Here is a 7,731-nt window from a genome sequence, read left to right on the forward strand (position 1 = left end):
CTGAAGAGGACTTGGCCAGACTTAGGCCAAGAACTTAGGAGTTAGGACAGAAAAGTAGAGTTGCAGAGGTAGACTTTGATCAGTCGAGAACTATATGGAGATGGGACAGAGATGAATCATCATGCCCTACCAAGGCCACAGTAAATTGTCCCTTAAAGCTGTCTACTTTTGCTCTGATTTCATGCTTGTTGTGCCACTTTCTGGTTGCTAATCTGACTTCCAAGGTATTCAGGTGTTCTGTGCGATAGAAGAAAACATTTGTGATCACCAGAAAGGAATCTTCCCCACTGTATATATTTCCAACTGAGCTAGTATCAGCTTGTGAGTGTGGTTTATTAAGTGGGCCTCCCTGAGCCAACTCTTGGATAGTGACAGCTCTGAGGCCTTTCTCTAGATAGTGGTCAGTTTACAAAGCCGATGTCAGCCACTGAGACCTTCGGAAGAGTGTCATCCAGCTTTCTCCTTTAGCCTGCACAACAGTATCAAATCCACTTGTTCTTCCTTATGTCACTCTCTAAAGATCATTCCTTTTGGGGTTACTGAAATTCCAAAAGTTTTCCAGTAGTGCTATCAATCTAATAAGTACAACATTCAGACCTACCTGGAAAGAAATGAATGTGACTATTTGTCACATTTGCTATGTAATAGCATGGCAGTATAGAAGTGTTTGTATTATATCGTTCCCTCTTTTTTACCTTCTTGGTTGTCAGAACTCCTCAACCTATTTTCCCTTGGTCAGTGAGCCACACCGCCTTCTACCCAGACCCAAGCCAGAAACCTGGATGTATCCTGTTTCTTACCTCTTTGCCAGCCAGCCATATCTTGTTGGTCACCAAGGTCGTCGTCATTTCTAGCTTGAACCATTACCAATGTCTCCTATCTCTTTTTAACACCTAATCTGTCTTTGAGGTTGATGTCAAATAGTAGTGTTTTAAAATCATGTCTTTTAAAATCATAATTCTGAACTTGTTACTTTTCTATATGAAACCACTGGGTGGCTTTTGATATTTTGACAATATAAAATCCATATTCTTTCGCATGGTGTACAAGGCTCTTCATGACCTGGCTGCTTCCTCCTTCCCCACTGTATCTCCTCTCCCTGTCTCACTCATTCTCATGATACACACACGCTCAAGTGATGGGGAACTGGTTTGGCAAGCTGTATCATTCCTCTGGGTGCTTGCATTTGACATACATGTGCTCATGCTGTGCTCATCTTACATGACCTTTCGGCAGCGTTTGATACCACTGTGTACTCCCTCCATTTTGAAACACTTTCTTCCCTTGCCTTTCATGACATTCTTTCTGGAATCTTTTCTTACCTTTCTGGTTTTCCCTGCATCTTTTTTTTGCTGGCCACTCCTCTATTTTCTCTTTGTGTGTTGGGCTTTCTTGGGGCTCCGTTCTAGGTTCTGTTTTTCCCTCTGAAGCCTACTAAATGTAACTCTGCCCTACATAGCAGTGGTTTGGTATAAAGATTTTTATATTTAGCAAAAATATGTATAAATATCAATTGTGGTACAGTTAATGTGTATTTTTCTCATAGTTATTTGTTCACCATCATAAATATATTTATCTACAATTTTAGTCAATGAGAACTACCATAATATGCTAAAAGCACTGCCTTTTAGACAGTGGCAGCTGCCCCATAGTGGGCTTTCTTCATTTGAATGAGTAGTATTTTCAGCATCACTCTACTCTGTCTCATTCTGCCATTGTATAAAATGATGAGATTTTAGCATCCCTCAAAAGGTTGATCCTTGGAGTTCATCAAGTAGCCTTTGATCTGTTTACGCGCTTCACTAAATTAAATGGAATGACTAGGTAGAAATTAGGGCAAATTTGATTCTTTATTTAGAAGAAAAATTTTCTTCTGAGAAATAAATAGGAATTACTGTTTATTATAGTCCAGATCACTGCCAGGGAATTATTCTAAATACACTGAAGTCAGAAATATTTTCAAAGAAAAGAATTATTGAGTAATCAAAATGTTGCCTTAAACCTTTCAGTGATGAGAGATGTGCCAGGTGCTTGGTAGAATTGTTCCACCTGAACAGCTGGCTCTTCCTGCTATTTCCTTACGTTACATTTACAGCACTCAGAGATAGAATCTTTGGTTGTTGTAAAGGATTAATGCAAGAGTCTGATAGGAATACTACATCAGTACTGGAAAAGTGGCATATGAAGAAGTAATCATGACATTCCCAGAATTGCATAGAAATTACTAGCATGGAGAAGAAGATTTAACCTGTAATATAGTTAATTTTAAAGATGAGGTTAAAATAATATTGTAATAGCTGTTTTACATCAATTTAGCATAAGCAAAATATTTTTACTTTCATTTTGTTCTTTCTAATCTGTGCATAGAACAGAGAAAATTAGGAACTGTCCCTTTAATGAAACGCTGTTTACCTATCTTCTTCTTGTAGGAGTGGCTTAGGAACCTGTAGAGTGAGGTGTAACTTCCAATTCTGCATTCTGACCTGCAGCCTTGGAAAAAGTGCTGGTACTACAACCAGGAAGTGACAGATAATGTGCTTTAAACTACATTAGAAAAGCTTTTCATAGCAAAATTGAGAGATTGAAGCAATGATTATTTTTACATGGTTGTCATTAAATATTTGGAGCTCTGCTGTGCATAGAGACGGCAACATACTTAGAATACACAGCTTTCTGGGCCAGAAATTGATCTTCTGACTTTTGAGCCTTATCTGATTACTGCTTGGTTCGTCTTTATTTTGTTCAACTACTCTGTAGGCTGAAAGGGAGAGACTCTCCTTGGTTTGCAGGTGGGTGGTCAGCTTGTGTTTAAAATTTAGGTGGTTTTTGAAGACTACTAAGGTAGACTGTTTTTGCTGCTGATTATTGAAAGACTTACGAATATCAGGCTGGGCATATGTTGGAATGTTTGAATGTTCAGCGTGGCTGTAAATAACCACATTTTTATGAAAACTGGACAACTTGATAGAAAACGTCATTTTTTAACAAATTGGCAAATCTATAAGATGGTGAATTAAATGAGTTCTATTTTGTTTTTCATTAACCTGTTATATATATTAAATTACTAGCTTGAAAAATATATTGCAATTACCCTGCTATTAACTTCCTGCTAGTATTTAATACAATATTTAAAACTTTTATGTAGTCAAATAAAATTACGTTTTTGTTGTTAGTATTTTACTGATAAGTTTCATTTCTTTTGCTGTTAGGAAGCTGCCTGAGTATACATCATTGGTTTATTTGTTTGCTTTAGTCTGCCTTTGGGATAGTTTGATATCTATTATTTAGAAAAGTTTTTATAAAAGATTAATCTTACACAAGTATATTGAAATATTGCTTGCTTCTTCTTATAAAGTTAACCATCCTAGTATGATATTAAAATATTTCAAAGATAATTTCTTTGAAAGAATGAGTTAATTAGTAGTATGAGTTGTTATTGTGAAAAAAAGTTCACAAATGACTCATTTGGAGTGGAAGTCAGAACATAAATGTGTATGTTCCTTTAATATCAAGGACAGTGGTTTCTTAATTTTCTCTACCACTAATGGTCCTTTTAATGTTTTTTTCTGTGGACACTGTGCTTCCAAAGATTTTGTCTACCAAATAAGGGGTATACATTAAATAATAAATATTAAAACATCACTACTTGTTAGATATATATTATTTCCGGTGAGAATTTATCAGCCTGTGGTATCCATTGTAGGTTAATATAGTTCAGCTCAAAACAGAGGCTTGCCATTTCACTTAACTTGAATAGCTTTATTTTAGATAACTAATTGGATATGTTTGACTTTTTGAAATATTATCTGATAATAGTATCTGATGATAATATCTGAATTTTCATCATCTGCTCTTGTGGAATCCTGGTAATCTGGGCACAGCCGATTGGGAACTAGTGGTCTAAAGTGCAGACATTTTGTTCTTAATATCTTTGAAGGTCCGTGAAATGTAATGAAGGTCATCTAGTATAACATAACAAAGATGCCATAGTTACTAGACAGAGAAGAAAAAAGGAAGAAGAAAAAGGAAGTGGTATTTGTTGTAGGGAACATTGGGGAGGAATTCAGGGCATCTGTGTTTTGGCCCCATCAAGTCTATACTTTACTATTTCTCAACTTAAAATTTTTACTTCAGTTAGAGTGGTTTGGTATAAAGATTTTTATATTTAGCAAAAATATGTATAAATATCAATTGTGGTACAGTTAATGTGTATTTTTCTCATAGTTATTTGTTCACCATCATAAATATATTTATCTACAATTTTAGTCAATGAGAACTACCATAATATGCTAAAAGCACTGCCTTTTAGACAGTGGCAGCTGCCCCATAGTGGGCTTTCTTCATTTGAATGAGTAGTATTTTCAGCATCACTCTACTCTGTCTCATTCTGCCATTGTATAAAATGATGAGATTTTAGCATCCCTCAAAAGGTTGATCCTTGGAGTTCATCAAGTAGCCTTTGATCTGTTTACGCGCTTCACTAAATTAAATGGAATGACTAGGTAGAAATTAGGGCAAATTTGATTCTTTATTTAGAAGAAAAATTTTCTTCTGAGAAATAAATAGGAATTACTGTTTATTATAGTCCAGATCACTGCCAGGGAATTATTCTAAATACACTGAAGTCAGAAATATTTTCAAAGAAAACAATTATTGAGTAATCAAAATGTTGCCTTAAACCTTTCAGTGATGAGAGATGTGCCAGGTGCTTAGTAGAATTGTTCCACCTGAACAGCTGGCTCTTCCTGCTATTTCCTTACGTTACATTTACAGCACTCAGAGATAGAATCTTTGGTTGTTGTAAAGGATTAATGCAAGAGTCTGATAGGAATACTACATCAGTACTGGAAAAGTGGCATATGAAGAAGTAATCATGACATTCCCAGAATTGCATAGAAATTACTAGCATGGAGAAGAAGATTTAACCTGTAATATAGTTAATTTTAAAGATGAGGTTAAAATAATATTGTAATTGCTGTTTTACATCAATTTAGCATAAGCAAAATATTTTTACTTTCATTTTGTTCTTTCTAATCTGTGCATAGAACAGAGAAAATTAGGAACTGTCCCTTTAATGAAACGCTGTTTACCTATCTTCTTCTTGTAGGAGTGGCTTAGGAACCTGTAGAGTGAGGTGTAACTTCCAATTCTGCATTCTGACCTGAAACCTTGGAAAAAGTGCTGGTACTACAACCAGGAAGTGACAGATAATGTGCTTTAAACTACATTAGAAAAGCTTTTCATAGCAAAATTGAGAGATTGAAGCAATGATTATTTTTACATGGTTGTCATTAAATATTTGGAGCTCTGCTGTGCATAGAGACGGCAACATACTTAGAATACACAGCTTTCTGGGCCAGAAATTGATCTTCTGACTTTTGAGCCTTATCTGATTACTGCTTGATTCGTCTTTATTTTGTTCAACTACTCTGTAGGCTGAAAGGGAGAGACTCTCCTTGGTTTGCAGGTGGGTGGTCAGCTTGTGTTTAAAATTTAGGTGGTTTTTGAAGACTACTAAGGTAGACTGTTTTTGCTGCTGATTATTGAAAGACTTACGAATATCAGGCTGGGCATATGTTGGAATGTTTGAATGTTCAGCATGGCTGTAAATAACCACATTTTTATGAAAACTGGACAACTTGATAGAAAACATCATTTTTTAACAAATTGGCAAATCTATAAGATGGTGAATTAAATGAGTTCTATTTTGTTTTTCATTAACCTGTTATATATATTAAATTACTAGCTTGAAAAATATATTGCAATTACCCTGCTATTAACTTCCTGCTAGTATTTAATACAATATTTAAAACTTTTATGTAGTCAAATAAAATTACGTTTTTGTTGTTAGTATTTTACTGATAAGTTTCATTTCTTTTGCTGTTAGGAAGCTGCCTGAGTATACATCATTGGTTTATTTGTTTGCTTTAGTCTGCCTTTGGGATAGTTTGATATCTATTATTTAGAAAAGTTTTTATAAAAGATTAATCTTACACAAGTATATTGAAATATTGCTTGCTTCTTCTTATAAAGTTAACCATCCTAGTATGATATTAAAATATTTCAAAGATAATTTCTTTGAAAGAATGAGTTAATTAGTAGTATGAGTTGTTATTGTGAAAAAAAGTTCACAAATGACTCATTTGGAGTGGAAGTCAGAACATAAATGTGTATGTTCCTTTAATATCAAGGACAGTGGTTTCTTAATTTTCTCTACCACTAATGGTCCTTTTAATGTTTTTTTCTGTGGACACTGTGCTTCCAAAGATTTTGTCTACCAAATAAGGGGTATACATTAAATAATAAATATTAAAACATCACTACTTGTTAGATATATATTATTTCCAGTGAGAATTTATCAGCCTGTGGTATCCATTGTAGGTTAATATAGTTCAGCTCAAAACAGAGGCTTGCCATTTCACTTAACTTGAATAGCTTTGTTTTAGATAAGTAATTGGATATGTTTGACTTTTTGAAATATTATCTGATAATAATATCTGATGATAATATCTGAATTTTCATCATCTGCTCTTGTGGAATCCTGGTAATCTGGGCACAGCCGATTGGGAACTAGTGGTCTAAAGTGCAGACATTTTGTTCTTAATATCTTTGAAGGTCCGTGAAATGTAATGAAGGTCATCTAGTATAACATAACAAAGATGCCATAGTTACTAGACAGACAAGAAAAAAGGAAGAAGAAAAAGGAAGTGGTATTTGTTGTAGGGAACATTGGGGAGGAATTCAGGGCATCTGTGTTTTGGCCCCATCAAGTCTATACTTTACTATTTCTCAACTTAAAATTTTTACTTCAGTTAGGCTGATAGACTACTGACTTCAAAAGAAATGTTACCTATGTTCATGTATTTATTATGTATTTTTAGTTGGTTTCTGTCTCTTCAACTTTTCCCATTTCTCCATTCCCCCATATTCTTCCTTTACCTCAGCTGAAAACACTTCTCCAACATGAACTTTATCTGATCCCTCTAATCCACAGACCTGTTTCCTTCCTTTAGACTTTCATATCATGTTGACTCTAACAGTACTTTAGTGCATGATCATATTATATCTTGTCATATAACTTAAGAACATCCCATGTCTCTTCAGCTATAAGTTGTTTGAGGGCCAGGAGCTTAACTTCTACATTATGTTTTTATGTTTATTCTCCTTAGCATCTAGTGCAGTAACGCACATTTGTTAGGTAGTAAATAAATAAATGTTGAATGAATGAGAGAGATTATCTTACTAACAATCGCTTCAAGTGTTATGCTACTTCTTTACACCTTACTTAAGCATGTAATTAACTATCTGTAATGTTTTTAGACATCAGACCATTGGTTATCCTAATATTGATGTTTAATTTTATTTTTCAACTGGACGCCATTATCCTAAATAATAATAATACTGTTTTTGTTTTGCTAGGTAATGCATGAGTTTGTTGTATTTGATGATTTCAAAATGGATATGCTGCCTACAAAAAAGAACAAGCTGGACTTTATTAAAGATAAATCGAAGGAAATATTCTGAAGTCCAGACATTTGCCTTTTATACATTAGGAAAATATAATTTAAAATTTATTAATATATAAGGTTTTTAAAGTGGTTAAAATATTCAGATACATTATGGATTAAGAGAACAGGTTCTGAGCTGACAGGACTGAATGGTGATTCAGTGGTCATGGTAGACTGGTTAGATTGCAGAGCTAAACTGAAGATCAGAGGCTGGGCACCGTGG

At 34.4% G+C, this 7,731-nt stretch overlaps 1 protein-coding gene across 3 annotated transcripts in view; it reads left to right on the forward strand.

The window, feature by feature from the left end:
• Positions 1-7,731, forward strand: part of GRAMD1C (GRAM domain containing 1C) — a 124,987-nt gene that overhangs the window by 60,772 nt on the left and 56,484 nt on the right. The window contains exon 1 of one of the 3 annotated variants that reach the window (XM_011966810.1): positions 2,447-2,789. The exons of the other annotated variants lie outside the window; for them this stretch is intronic. The gene's annotated coding sequence lies outside the window, so the exon portion shown is untranslated. Of the gene's footprint in view, positions 1-2,446; positions 2,790-7,731 lie in introns of those variants that run through there. 3 annotated transcript variants of the gene reach the window in all.

The sequence above is a fragment of the Mandrillus leucophaeus genome, unplaced genomic scaffold (assembly GCF_000951045.1).
Source record: "Mandrillus leucophaeus isolate KB7577 unplaced genomic scaffold, Mleu.le_1.0 Scaffold775, whole genome shotgun sequence".
NCBI lineage: Eukaryota > Metazoa > Chordata > Mammalia > Primates > Cercopithecidae > Mandrillus > Mandrillus leucophaeus.